The 13,790-nt window shown below is 46.5% G+C and overlaps 1 protein-coding gene across 1 annotated transcript in view; it reads right to left on the bottom strand.

The window, feature by feature from the left end:
• The window catches only part of IRAG1 (inositol 1,4,5-triphosphate receptor associated 1), a 118,212-nt gene that overhangs the window by 103,180 nt on the left and 1,242 nt on the right, over positions 1-13,790 (bottom strand). The window lies entirely within an intron of this gene.

Below are 13,790 nucleotides of genomic sequence, written 5' to 3'. Positions count from 1 at the left end.
GACAACAGAATGACAACATTCACCATTCATCAGAGCATACCATTGTCCCTGACGCTTTAGGTACATCTGCTCACTCAATCCCCCGACTCCACTAGAAGGAAGGTGTTATTTTGCAGATGAGGAGACTGAGACTCAGTGCCCTGTGGGGACTCCTCCAGAGCAACAGAGCTGAGGGTGACCACGCAGGACTGGAAACCAGCAGAGCCCGTGCTGTCCCCACTCTGGCCACCGTCTGCCTCCCAGCTTTTGGAGCTGACCTGGCCCCCTTAGAGCCTGCCTTGGCAGTCCTGCAAGTGGTGAGGGCTTTCTAGATGCTGCATCCACTCAAGCACAAACATCCCTAGCCAGCTTCTCCCAACGTATGTCCTCTGCAACCCTCATTCTGGGTGCTGCTATGAGCTCTGAAAATAAGGTTCCACATTTTGATACACTTGCGGATGACAGCATGAGGCAGGTTTCTGTCCTGCAGGCCTTCTCAGCCCTTAAGAAGCAAAGATGCAGGATAAATCTCCGCGAGGGAGAGACAGTATAGATAGTTTCCCAGACTTATTTGACTATGGAAGGTCAAATGGAATGACTATGGAATGACTCCTTTTTCAAGGAGTAGCTCAATGTGTCCTCCTCAAAGTACTGGTCAGAGATGCCCCCAAGCCCTCTAATTAGTGGGCATCTAGAGCTCAGGGAGCACGGTGGTTGTGACGTGGGCTCTGGAGCCAAGCTGCCTGGGATCACATCTCAGCCCTGCCGTGTGGTAGCTGCGTGACCTCGGGCAAGTTATTTTATCTATCTGTGTCTCAGTTTCCTCATTTGTAAAACATGGATGATGATATCAATGTAAATCATATTCTACACATAAGCTTCTTAGAACAATGTTCAGCACATAGTCAGCGTTCATTAGATGTTAGCTGGCATTTTCAATCCTTCTCGAGCCTCGGCCCCAGGCCAACAGTGGCCTCTGATATTATAAAACCTCTTAATGAAGATGGTGCAAAGCCAATTAAAAGACAGCCGTGGCTCCCTAGGAACAACACTTCCTATCCTTGATGCCTGTGAAAGCCTCCTTTTATTTCTACTTCATTTTTTCTCCCTCACAGACAGGCACGTAATAGTCAGAAGACCAAGATTCTGCACTCTCCTTACTTATTTTCCAGTGGGATCTCAAGTTTCCTTCCCTATAACATAGAATGTAGTAAGCCTCTAATCCAGGGGCAAGGCACAGAGCAGGTGGGGTTAGAGCACTAAGCAGGCAGAGGCTGGATGGCCAAGCCGCAAGGAGAGGACAGCACGAGTGACAGGTTGTCACTTTCCTTCCGGGGAAGTGGGCGAGGGGTCTATGACAAGGGTGCTTGGGTAGTGAATTAGGGTAATTTACAGTAGCTGCTGCAACCGACCTAAAATCTTAGCGGCTTTAAGTGTGCATCTTGGGGACTAAGTCTCCATCTTGTAGCAACAAGTTCTAGGAGAGACCATCCTATATGGAATATATAGCCAGCAGTAAGTGGGTATATGGATGCCAAGAACTCCTGGATGACCTTGGCTGCCAAAACCATTCTCTGTTGCCCAGTTGATTCTCCCCTCCCCCTTACTGGAAGAGTAAGTCCTCGGGGGAGGGCAGGCATTTGTCTCTGAGTTAATTCTCTCCGCTTTTAAAAGACTTCTCTGCAAGCTCTGAGTCTCTAGCTGTCCACATCCCAGTTTCTTAATGTCTTGCCTCTGGGAGGCCTCAGGCCCTGCAGTAGCTGTTACTTGTCTCACTGATTCTCCACTTGGGGCAGAGATGGTTAGTGCTCCCTGAATACTCCTGGGTTCCCCTGCATTTCCCAGCCTCCCTTGCAGTTGGCTGGGGCCGTATAACTAGCTCTGCCCAAGAGACTGGGTGTCACCTCTGAGTAGAGGAACTTAGGGCTGTGCCTCCTGCATCTGCCTCTGCCTCTGTTGAGATGGCTCTGGAGGCCAGGTGCTTCATAGAAAAGCTGGAAGAACCAACTCAGAAGCAAAAGAGGTCAGACCCCTCCGCCTGGGACTGACTTCTCCACTGAGTGTGTGTGTGTGTGTGTGTGTGTGTGTGTGTGGGTGTGTGTGTGTGTGTATGGGGGCGGGGGAGGGGAAGAGGCGGGAGAACGTCAGTTGGGTAACAGAGGAGAACACTTCTGGCACACAGGGCCGTCCAGGAATTCTTGGCATTTACACAGCCATTTAACGCTAGATGTTATCTTCCACATAGGATTTTCTGTTACTGAGCTTCTTGCTGTAATTTGGGGTAACAGTGTGACCTATGATTCAGATATCCCCAGCAGTGCCATGGGACAGTGTGGTAGACAGCATGTCTCAGGCTATAATATACACACAAATTACCGGCGGGTCTTGTTAAGCTGCAGACTCTGGTTCCGCAGTTCTGAGGCGGCACTTGAGAGTCTGCATTTCTAACAAGCTCCCAGCAGGTGCTGATGCCCCTCGTCCCTAGACCAGGCTCTGAACAGGAAGGTGAGGGGGCAGGGCTGACTCAGCCATTACAGCCGGTAGGAACAGCGCCTAGTGCCCATTAAAATGTTTTAATTGCTTTTAAAAGTCAGAAGGAAAAAAAATGAACTTTTAGGTAAAAAAATGTTTTAATAGATAACATTAATATATTTATCTTTACACCAACAGAGTTATAAATTTCATAAGCAAGAAGGGGCTCATGAAGGCAAAAATGCCTAGGGGCCAGGGACTTCCCTGGCAGTCCAGCGGTTGAGACCCCGCGCTTCCACTGCAGGGGGTGTGGGTTCGATCCCTAGTCAGGGAACTAAGGTCCCACATGCCGTGTGGCACAGCCAAAAAGTAAAAAAAAAAAAAAAAAAAATGCCTAGAGCCCACCAAAATCCTACTGTGGCCCTGGGGGCAGGGGTGGGGGCAATGGAAGGAGCTATGCCATCTATAGTGCATAAGACTGTGAAATCTGAAGAATTCATGAAAGGTGACACAGATCACGTGGCTCCACGGTCCTCTGGGAGGATCACATGAGATACAGAATGAGAACGTGCTACTGGGCAACAGAGAACGGCTTTGGCAGCCAAGGCCATCCAGGAGCTCTTGGCATTCATATACTCACTTAGTGCTGGCTATATATTCCATATAGGATGGTCTCTTCTAGAATTTCTGGCTATAGGATGGAGGTGGGCATTTCAACTTGCATTAGACTTAGTCCCCAAGATGTAGTTAGCTGCTTATACCATTTTTCTGAGTCTCCTCAGTTCTCCAGATCTCCACTTAGGGAGCTCTGAGGGGTACCCAATGCCTCTTGGAGGCCCCCAAATTCTGGCACCCAAAATCCCTTCCAAGGGACTTCCAGTCTTTTTGTCCCCGCTCCCCACCCCACAGGACACACTCATGTGCTCCTAGAGCTGGAGGGCTGGAAGCAGCTGGCCCCGTAGTGTAAGGGAAGAGGGACCAGGCTCCAGAGGCTGCTTTTGTTAGTGACGAACACGAGACCATCATCTCTGATCGGAGCAGCAACTGTCCAAAGCATGAGTCAAATGCCTTGTTAACAAAAACAGAATGAATAAGCAGTCCCTTCAGCAGTAAATGTTTTCTTAAAAACACAGCCGTCCATTTACTTTGGACCTGATGCCAGTTCTGACTTTCCCCAAAAGCACTGCATGGGCTTTTAGAGAACGCTAAAACAGCTGACCCTTCTAACACATCTGAGATCCTCCTTTGTCACAGATGCAGTGTCTGACACAATTATTGCTCTGGGTTGGCCTCAATCATGCAATCACTGGGGTGAACCATTGGGCCTTGGACGGTGAGCTGTTCACAGATGAGGAAACCAAGGTCTCAGAAGGGAGAAGTGATCTGCTCAAGGGCACAAAATGAGTTGGAAGCAGAGCCAAGCCTAGGACCTGGGACCACTGCTTATATGCTGTCTTCATTTCAGCACCAGGGGTGGATATTGGAAAGCTTTTACTGTTTTCAGACCTGGGAGGGTTCATTCTTTTATTCACTCACTATCTACCAAGAACCACCTTAAACCTGCCATGGTTCTAGCTTCCCTTAATACTTCTCAATAAACCCGTAATGATCTAACCTTTTGAAAAATCTTACTGGCCCAGCGTCTATCTCCTCCTGGCCTGATAGTTCCAAGTGTTAGATTCTATCTGTTGATGGGCTGTGTGTGTTTTGCATCAAGGGCAACCTAGCTTTGACCTTGCCACTTTCCACTGTGCAACCCTGAGTGAACTAGTGAACCTCAGAAAGCCTCGATTTCTCATCAGTAAAATATAGGTATTATTATTACCAATCTTACAAGGCATTGCAAAAATATGCGATAATGTATGTAAAGCATTTAAAACACTATGTAGCCAGTGCTCAATAAATGATAGCTGTGATAGAAATAAGTACATTATTATTACTCTTTTTACTGTCAAGTGAAACAAGCTCCTGGGGGTTTCAGCAAGTTGAACCTCCCCGTCCAGGACTCTGAAAAGTCAGGCTTTCTTTGTTCCCATGCCTACGCAACTTCTGTGGTTTACAGACTGTAGGAGTCATGATAGAGGGACGACTTGCCAGTGTTTCTGGATCTAAATGTGCCAGATCCTTGAGGTAATCCCCACACCCATCTTTCTCTGCTGAACCCAGCTAACCAGAGAAACAGTCTGCCCCAACCAGTGTAAGGTCCTGTGAACCCCAGAATTGTTGGGAATGTTGGCTGTATATGGGGACAACAGCAGGGAAACAAGGCTGCCGTCTGATGTACAACCATGTGAAAAACCACATGCAAGGGATATGATTAGTCATCTATGGAAGTAACCCAAGAAATTGTCTGTAAATGTGGCTGAAGAGATGGGAGGCTTGACCAGGATCTCCAGAAGGCAGGACAGGAAGACAATTATAAGCATGTGACGAGATCTTTTGGAGAGACTTTTGCTTTCAGCAATTTCCCCTTCTCTAAGAGGAACCCCTATATACAAGGGATGGCTCCCCATGGCCACATCGATACCCCATGTTCCTGTCACCTGACCATGGCTGATTGGTACTGACCCAACCAAGCTGGGCCCATCGGGGTCTCTCCCCCGAGACCTTGGACAGAAACTAGGAACCACTGGAACCTGGTCAAGATAGGAGCTGAGCCCTAGTGCAGTGGTCTTCAGGGTGGCGTATGCATGCCCAGGGAATATGCAAGATGATCCAGTGGAATATGGGAAGACAGTTGAAAACTGTGATTTATTTTCACTTCCTTAGTATTAAATAAGCAGACTGGCAACGGTGCCTTCATTCAATGTTGAAAGGTCACTGTCACAACCAGTTTGTGAGATGTCCTGAGCGAACAGGGGAAATTCTCCAATGCTAAGGGACTGACATCGCACTCATGTAGTCATTTGCTTTCAGCAAAGTATGATACATCTTGAATGTGCCCAAGTGGATTCATGAAATATATTTATCTAGTTTTAACCAAGCCAACCACCATAAAATGGGCAAGTGCCTTAAAAGCCTCCTGCAAAAAATGTGGAGTGAAGATATTATTACCACTAACACCACAAGCAACTCTCAAAAAAGTTTTTACAAACTGGTGGATCAAATTGAAAATTTCACTTAGAATTCAGTAAGTAAGGATACCCTTCCTCCACATCAGCTATCTGAGCTGGCTATCCTCTGCCTGCCCTCCCTCTCCCTGCCCTGCCCCAGGATCCATTCTCTGCTCTGTGCTCCCAGATGACAACTATGGGGTGCATCACTTGGGCTTCCATGCTTGCTGGCTGAGTTTGGCCAATGGGCCAGCAGGAGGTGGGGGGAGAGAGAGGTTGGGCATTTTCTTCCCTGCCCCCTCCTTTCTTCCATGCTACATCTGTGGCAGTGGCTGTATCCCTCCCTAATTACGGCTCATCCTGGATGGTCCCTCTTCCCCAGCTCTTCACTGGTTTCCAATCACACTATTTTCTTCTCTCGCCCCTCCTGGCTAGGGCTGCTAACGGCTCCCTGCTGCTGCTAGTTTTGGGGCGTACCTGGGCCTCATCCCTTGTGGTTTCCAAACCTCTATAAATAGTCCTTTTGTTAAAGTCTCTTGAGCCAATTGAGTTGGATTTGGTTCCTTGCTGGGAGACTGATTGGTACAGTGGCTGGTTTAACCATGACAGTCATTAAAGCCAGGGTTCATCCAAAGTGCTGAGATCTTAAAATATAATGAGGCATAAATGATCACATTTCTCTTACTAAAGAATACTCTTTTAAGGAAAGCAAAAAAAAAAAAAAAAAGCTGCTGGCACTGTTAAAAACATAAAGCAAGATTTTCAAATAGTATTTTCTCTTTCTCAGCCTTTAAAATTTCTAATTTTACATGTTTTATAAAATAACTCACATTAATACGGTAGCTCATGAATATAATTTAAAATAAATACACATAAATTAGAGATGCATACTAAAAATTTTTTTTTAATTGATGAGCTGAACCGTCAAAAACCCTTTGCCTTAGAGAACCCCTCAGCTCTAGAGAAAACACTGGCAAGTTCCTACTGCCAGGTCCCTAGCACTGCCCTGGGGGCTGTCTTCCTGGAGCCTAAGGGTCTACTCCTTCCTTTGATTCTCTGAACTACCTTCCAACAAATCCCATCTTTCTACAGAAGACAAAGCGAACTCCAAAGAGAAATGCTTATCTAAAGTTCCCAGGGGAGAGACCCCTCTGTTGTAGGCAGAGATGGCTATCAGGCCACTTTATGGCCTACATGAAATACCCCTCAGAACTTTCCACCTTCTGAGCAAAATCTCCATCTCCTAGGCATTGTGGTCACTGGAAAGGGTAAACCCTCCCCATACATTAGCACACAGACATTCAGAATTAAATACTTCAGTCTCTTGTGAGTTTGATTATCATGAGTCAGTCTCCATGTACATAATCAACTCCAGACCAATGACCAGGCTTAGAGATGGGTCCAGGACCTTGAATATCCCCAAGATCATGCTCCATAGGGAGTCCTCTTGGCATCCATCATCTAGATTCCTCCTAACAATACTCAGCCTCATCAGCGTCGCCTTCCATCAGGGACCAGTTTCCTGTTTCAGCTGGGAAACAGGAAATATGTCTTAGCTAAGAAGTCCAGAAGGACATTACAGTCTTTCTACCAGGGAACTAATCCCCAAACAAGTTGAAAATATCATGGCAAGACAGCCCGTAGGGAAACCTGACCATTTGGAGCCACAAAATAGAGGAGTTACCTGTGCTTGATGTTAATCTGAGCTTAAATAATGGTTATTATTTATTGAGTACTTATATACATACAAGTACTGTAGATACATCAATCCATTCATCCTCACAACAACTATTTGATCAAGTTATATCATTATCACCATCAGCCTCATTTTACGGTTAAGAAAAGTAAGACAGAAGTTAGATCATTTCCCCCAAAGTCACACAGTAAGTTGCAGAGCTGGGACTTGAATTCAGGTCATTTGATTTGAGAACCTGAGGTCCCAACCACTACTCCATGCTGCTTCTGTGGCAGATTGGGTGACCATGGCCATATCTACGAACTTTTCCAACACAAGCCTTGGTGAGTCAGAGAGAGTGACTCAAGACTCACAATGTAGGACATGGCATTTCCTGCCAATAAAAAGCTCATGGTTCTAGACTTGTATTTTCCAACTAAACAGAAGAAGGGCCTTGTTCATGGACAAGGTTATGAGACCTGATAAAGACAGTCACAGGCTAAAAGGAGACAAAAGAGAGATGCAAAGTAGAGCCGGCCTAGTGGAACAGCTGCCCCAGACTCCTGCCCCCAAAGCTCAAGGTCTCTGCTCTGAGCAGCAGTGTGGGGGCCTCCTGGGCTCAAACTACAGGAGCAGGGACAAGGGCTGGACATTCTCACTCTGCACTGTGGCCTGGTGTATAAGCCACAGAGTGATAGAAATTGCTACAGATTGGGGGTCTGATAATTTTGGATTTGACATCCCATTCTTCACTTACTGGTAACTAGTTAATGGTCTTAGATAAGTGGCCTAACCTCCTTGAATCAGTTGCTCATAAATATCTCCCTTATATGGCCACAGTACGGATTTAATGAACTATTATACACAAGATGCCTGGCATGTACAGCATGTTCAAACAAAGGTAGTTTCCTTCCCTCTCTTCTCTTGTCTATATGAATTATCCCAGAGGAGAGAACGGTCATTTGCTCCCTCGCTGGAGCTGCCTAAATGGAACTTCCATTAAAAAAAAGAAAAAAATCACACCAGATACTTCTAGTTGGATGCTTATCTTGTCCAGGGAAGCACTTGTCCTCAAACAGGTGCCTCCCAGGCATCTCAGGAGGAGAAAGGGTGACGTTCCATCAGGCAGAAAGCAGAGGAGCTGGGGTGCCTGCCCTCCGGGGACCACATGGCAGCCCTGCAGCTTAGCAACATGACTTGGGCCAGACCATCACTGCAGTTCTGTTAGAAGCATAATGCTTCTTCTCCATACGTGCCTGTTCCCTCCGTGTGGAAGGAGCCTCAAAAATGTAAGACTCCTGGCTCTGCCCCAGGGGAACGGCTGTCTGACGGTGAGTTCAAGAAGTGTTAACATCAGTAGTCAGCCCTTTCCTCTTCCCTTCCTCCTGGGACACACATTCTGCTCTGCTCCTCCAGGCTCTAAGATTTAAAGGGTCCTGCCTCCCCTGGAGGGCACTACATAGGGCTGGGGGGGTAAGTCTGCTCAATTCAATATTAGAAAGCCTGCTTGCCTGCCAATGGAAACCACATTCTCCTATTAACTTTATCAGTCATAAGGGTGCTATTAGGCTGACTTCTCGACGAGCCTTAGAACTTAAGTGGAGGAAGCAGGTGTTTTTACTGAGCCTCCTTAAAGACCCCACCAGGTACCAAAGGCCAGTCATCTAGAGCGTAAGTCTGCCATTGCCCTTGGCGCATTAATGGAGGTGAGACTGGGACCCAGAATTATGGTCAGTCAGAGCCTCACAACCAGTCCAGAAGTGTCCTTGATGGAATCTCTGAGGCAGGACGGACAGAGGCTAGAAATAATAATACCTGATGTTTACTGGGTGCTAACAGCAGACACCAGGCTGAGAGATTTAATCCTACAAAGTGGACACCATCATTATCTCTGTTTTACAGGAGAGGAAACTGAGGCTTGGAGAGGTTAGATGTGGCTCAAGGTATATAGCTGGTCAGTGGTGGAGTTGCATGGTCACTCCAGGGCCTGCGCTCTCCAGCAGGGCAAGATGCTGCCTCAAGCTCCAGGCACCAGCTCCCACTGTGATCACAAGGGAAGAGTTGGTCAAGGCCAAGCCCTCCTCCCAACTTGGAGCCAGCGCTCTTTGGACCACACCTGTATGAGCAAAGGCAAGGGTATCTTCAAACTTTCTTCTCCTGATGAACTGGGAACCTTGGGCTCTCTGGAAACACCCTCCAGAGAGGGTGTCTGTCAGTGGCAGAATGTCCTGTAGCCTCTGTGTGTCCCTTCACGGGGTGACCACCATGCCCTCTGCACCACGTCCCAGCCATGCAGCCCTGCTGTGATCATTGGATGGCCCCAGCCCTTTCGGCCTCTCCCACAGGCCCACAGGTTCCTAACTTTCCCTTGGTTTTGCTGGGGTGGCTCAGTTTCCCCCCACCCCATCCTGTACCCACTGATACCCCTGCTCACAGAACCCCAGTTTCCTCCAAGCCAATGTTTCCTAAACTTGAGTCATCTGCACACCACCCTCACATTTTCTCCCATGTCTGTGTGCCACCCATATATTTATTGGTTTAATCTTCTTTCATTTGACTGGCAATGAGCCAGAAAGCCAGGGTTGCAGTCCTGCCTGGGCCATTTACCAGCTCTCTGTTGTTGGCCAAGTTCTTTATGTTCTCTGTGCCTCAGTTTCCCCATCTGTACAATAGGGATAACAGTAGTAACTACTTCAGAGGCTGCTGTGAGGATGAAATGAGGAACTGCAGGGAAAGCATTAGAACAGCACCTAGCACACAAGAAGCACTCAGCAGGTGTTAGCTTCCCCTGTCATCACATTTATCTTAAAAGGAAACTTTATACCCCTACCATCCGTGGAAAAGTCAGTACCACTTATACCACAAATTTGTAAAAACAAATTTAGTGAAAACAGTTATTAAATTCTAGCTATTCCTGACGAAGCCTCCAAGCCCACGACTTGCTCTCATTTTGTCAAGAAGAGAGACAAGCAAGCATGTGAAAGATGTTGAAGGCACACTAGGTTCAAACCCGGGAGAACAACTTGCCCTGATTTGCCTGGTTTTGCCTGATGTCTGGTTTTAGTACTGAAAGTCCTGCAGCACCCGCACTGCTGGGCTAACTCAGATGGGCAGGAAAGAACTTAAAAGGCAATTCCAACGTGAGTCCATGTGTTTCGAGTTGAGTCAGTATCCCACTTACTATCATCTTGCAGAACAAGCCCACACCCTAGGGCGTACTGCACAAGCCCACCTGGGAGCGCAGAGTTTCCAAACTCCACAAAAGGAAGGGAAAAGCCATCACGTGTGTGCCACTGAGACAGGCCCCAAAGAAAAACCACATTTGTAAATGCCCAACGAGAGGAATGATGATTAAATTTTGCACAGCTAAAATTATTTGGTAGTATACAACCCCTTAAAAATCATGTTTTGGGCTTCCCTGGTGGCGCAGTGGTTGAGAATCTGCCTGCCGGTGCAGGGGACGCGTGTTCGAGCCCTGGTCTGGGAAGATCCCACGTGCCGCGGAGCAACTGGGCCCGTGAGCCACAATTACTGAGCCTGCGCGTCTGGAGCCTGTGCGCCGCAACAAGAGAGGCCGCGATAGTGAGAGGCCCGCACACCGCGATGAAGAGTGGCCCCCGCTTGCCACAACTAGAGAAAGCCCTCGCATAGAAACGAAGACCCAACACAGCCATAAATTAATTAATTAATTAATTTTTTAAAAAAATCCCACTCTTTAAAAAAAAAAATCATGTTTTGAAGTATCTTTGATGACATGAGAAAATAATCATGATAGAATGTTCAGTTAAAAAAAAGCAGACTACTGCTCAGCCATAAAGAAGAACAAAATTTTGCCATTTGCAGCAACATGGATGGACTTGGAGAGCATTACGCTAAGTGAAATAAGTCAGACAGAGAAAGACAAATACTGCATGATATCACATATACATGAAATCTAAAAAATAAAACAAACTAGTGAATATGACAAAAAAGAAACAGACTCACAGATATAGAAAACAAACTAGTGGTTACCAGTGGAGAGAGGGAAGTAGGAGGGGCAAGATAAGAGTAGGAGATTAAGAGGTACAAACTATTATGTATAAAATAAATACGCTACAAGGATATAATGTACAACATAGGGAATACAGCAATATTTTATAACTATACATGGAGTACAACCTTTAAAAATTGTGAATCACTATGTTGTATACCTGTAAATTACATAATATTGCACATCAACTATACTTCGGTGTTTAAAAAATTGAAAAAAAAGACTAAGATGTCCTTCAGTGGGCGAATGATTAAATAAAGTCTGGTGCATCTAGATAATGGAATATTATTCAGCACTAAAAAGAAATGAGCTATCAACCAATGAAAAGACATGGAAGAATCTTAAATGCATATTACTAAGTGAAAGAAGTCAGTCTGAAAAGGCTACATAGTGTTTGATTGCAACTGTATGACATTCCGGAAAAGGCAAAACTACGGAGACAGTAAAAAGAACTGTGATTGTTAGGGGTTGGTGGGGAAGGATGAATAGATGGAGCACATAAGATTTTTTAGGGAAGTGAAAATACTCTGTATGATACTATAATGGTGGATACATGTCACTATACAATTTGTCCAAACCCATGGAATGTACAACACCAAGAGTGAACCCTAAGGTAAACCACGGACTTTGGGTGATTATGATGTGTCAGTGTAGGTTCATCAGTTGTAACAAATGTGCCACCCTGGTCGGGCTGTTATGTTGGGGGAGGCTCTGCATGTGTGGGAGCCAGGGGGATCTGGGAAGTCTCTATGCGGACCTTCCTCCCAACTTTGCGGTGACTTAAAACTGCTCTAAAAAAATAAAGTCTTTAAAAAAAAATTTTTTTTTTTTTTGGCTGCACCTTGCGGCTTGCAGGATCTTAGTTCCCCTACCAGGTATTGAACCCAGGCCACCACAGTGAGAGTGTCGAGTCCTAACCACTGGCCTGCCAGGGAATTCCCTTTAAAAAAATTTTTTTTTTAGAATTTTTTTTTTTTTTTAATTTTATAGCTACTTTATTTATTTATTTATTTATTTATTTTTGGCTGTGTTGGGTCTTCGGTTCGTGCGAGGGCTTTCTCTAGTTGCGGCAAGTGGGGGCCACTCTTCATCGCGGTGCGGGGACCGCTCTTCATCGCGGTGCGCGGGCCTTTCACTATTGCGGCCCCTCCCGTTGCGGGGCACAGGCTCCAGACGCGCAGGCTCAGTAATCGTGGCTCACAGGCCCAGCCGCTCCGCGGCATGTGGGATCTTCCCAGACCAGGGCTCGAACCCGTGTCCCCTGCATTAGCAGGCAGATTCTCAACCACTGCGCCACCAGGGAAGCCCTAAAAATTTTTTTTTTAATCAGACTACAAAACCACACATGGTAAGGCCCTAGTTTTATAAACTATAGAGACATATAAAGAAAGAAACACACCATAATATTAACAATATTTATCTCTGAGTGATAGGATTCCAGAGGGAACTTTTATTTCTTTATGTTTATTTCTGAATTTCTTACTTATACTTATTTCTATATTTTCCAAGAAAGTTTAGCAAAGAATACACATTACTTTTATTACCAGGGAAAAACTCTGAATAAGAATTATAAATTTAAAAGTACTGGGAAGAAAGTAATGAGAGGTGATTAAGCCCAGCTTTCTCTAACTCTGTTTTACATCTGTAGCCAATTAGCAGAGAGGTTTTCTGTCTGGCTGGCTGACCTGTTTTCCTTCTCCCATGGGGAAGGCCCTCGCAGAGAAGGCAGGGTGTGTCCAAGGTCACGGACTCCTGTCGCCTCTGCATCTCAACCAGTGAAGCTGTCCTGGGCTGTCACCTGAATTCAGGGTCGGCCTCCAAGGTTCATGGGGCAAATGCAATCCCCCTGATTCTCCCATCATTTGGACTGTGATGCTCAATAACTGCCCAAGACCCTGGTTACTACCTAGAGGCAGGGTGGCACCTAACCCTGGAAGTGCCCACTTTGGACCAAGCTGGCCTGAGCTGGAATCCCTGCTCACCACCTACAGACTGTGCTCCCTTAAGCATATTGCTTTACCTCTTTCAACCACAATGTCCTCGTCTCTACCACCAGGATTAAATTCAATAACAGTTCTAGCACAGACCCGGGCACAAAGTCAATTCATATCCATTTTCTCTCCTGCTTCCTTTTGCTTTTACTACAAGAGAACTGAGTTCTCTATCTCTGTCCCCCTGCCTCAGAGAGCTCAAAGAGCAGAGTCTGGGGACTCCTAAATCTCTCCTCACCACCCACCTGGGCCTCTGTTCCTCCTCATCAAACTGTCCCTCTGCTGACTGCCAAGCCACAGAGAGGACGGCTGAGGGGCCGTCCAGAGTCCACCTGTCTCACCAGCACGTCACTGCCCCCTGGTGGGAACAAAAGAACCCTTGGCACGTCTGGCTCCCTAGTGCTCCCAGCCTAACAGCCCTAGGAAGCGGCTTCCTTTTTCCTGTAGGAGACGCATGGGCTGCTTTACTTCCCCCGAGACCCTCAAAGAGCAGCCTGAAGCGTGAGTGTTAAAAAAGCAGCAGCTGCCAAGCTCTGGGAGGTGGGAGCGCCAGCCAGGGGTCCCAGATCCCGCACTGTATTTATTCAATC

Source organism: Balaenoptera acutorostrata, chromosome 9 (assembly GCF_949987535.1).
Source record: "Balaenoptera acutorostrata chromosome 9, mBalAcu1.1, whole genome shotgun sequence".
Classification (NCBI taxonomy): domain Eukaryota; kingdom Metazoa; phylum Chordata; class Mammalia; order Artiodactyla; family Balaenopteridae; genus Balaenoptera; species Balaenoptera acutorostrata.
This window is presented reverse-complemented; position numbering and strand designations above follow the sequence as displayed.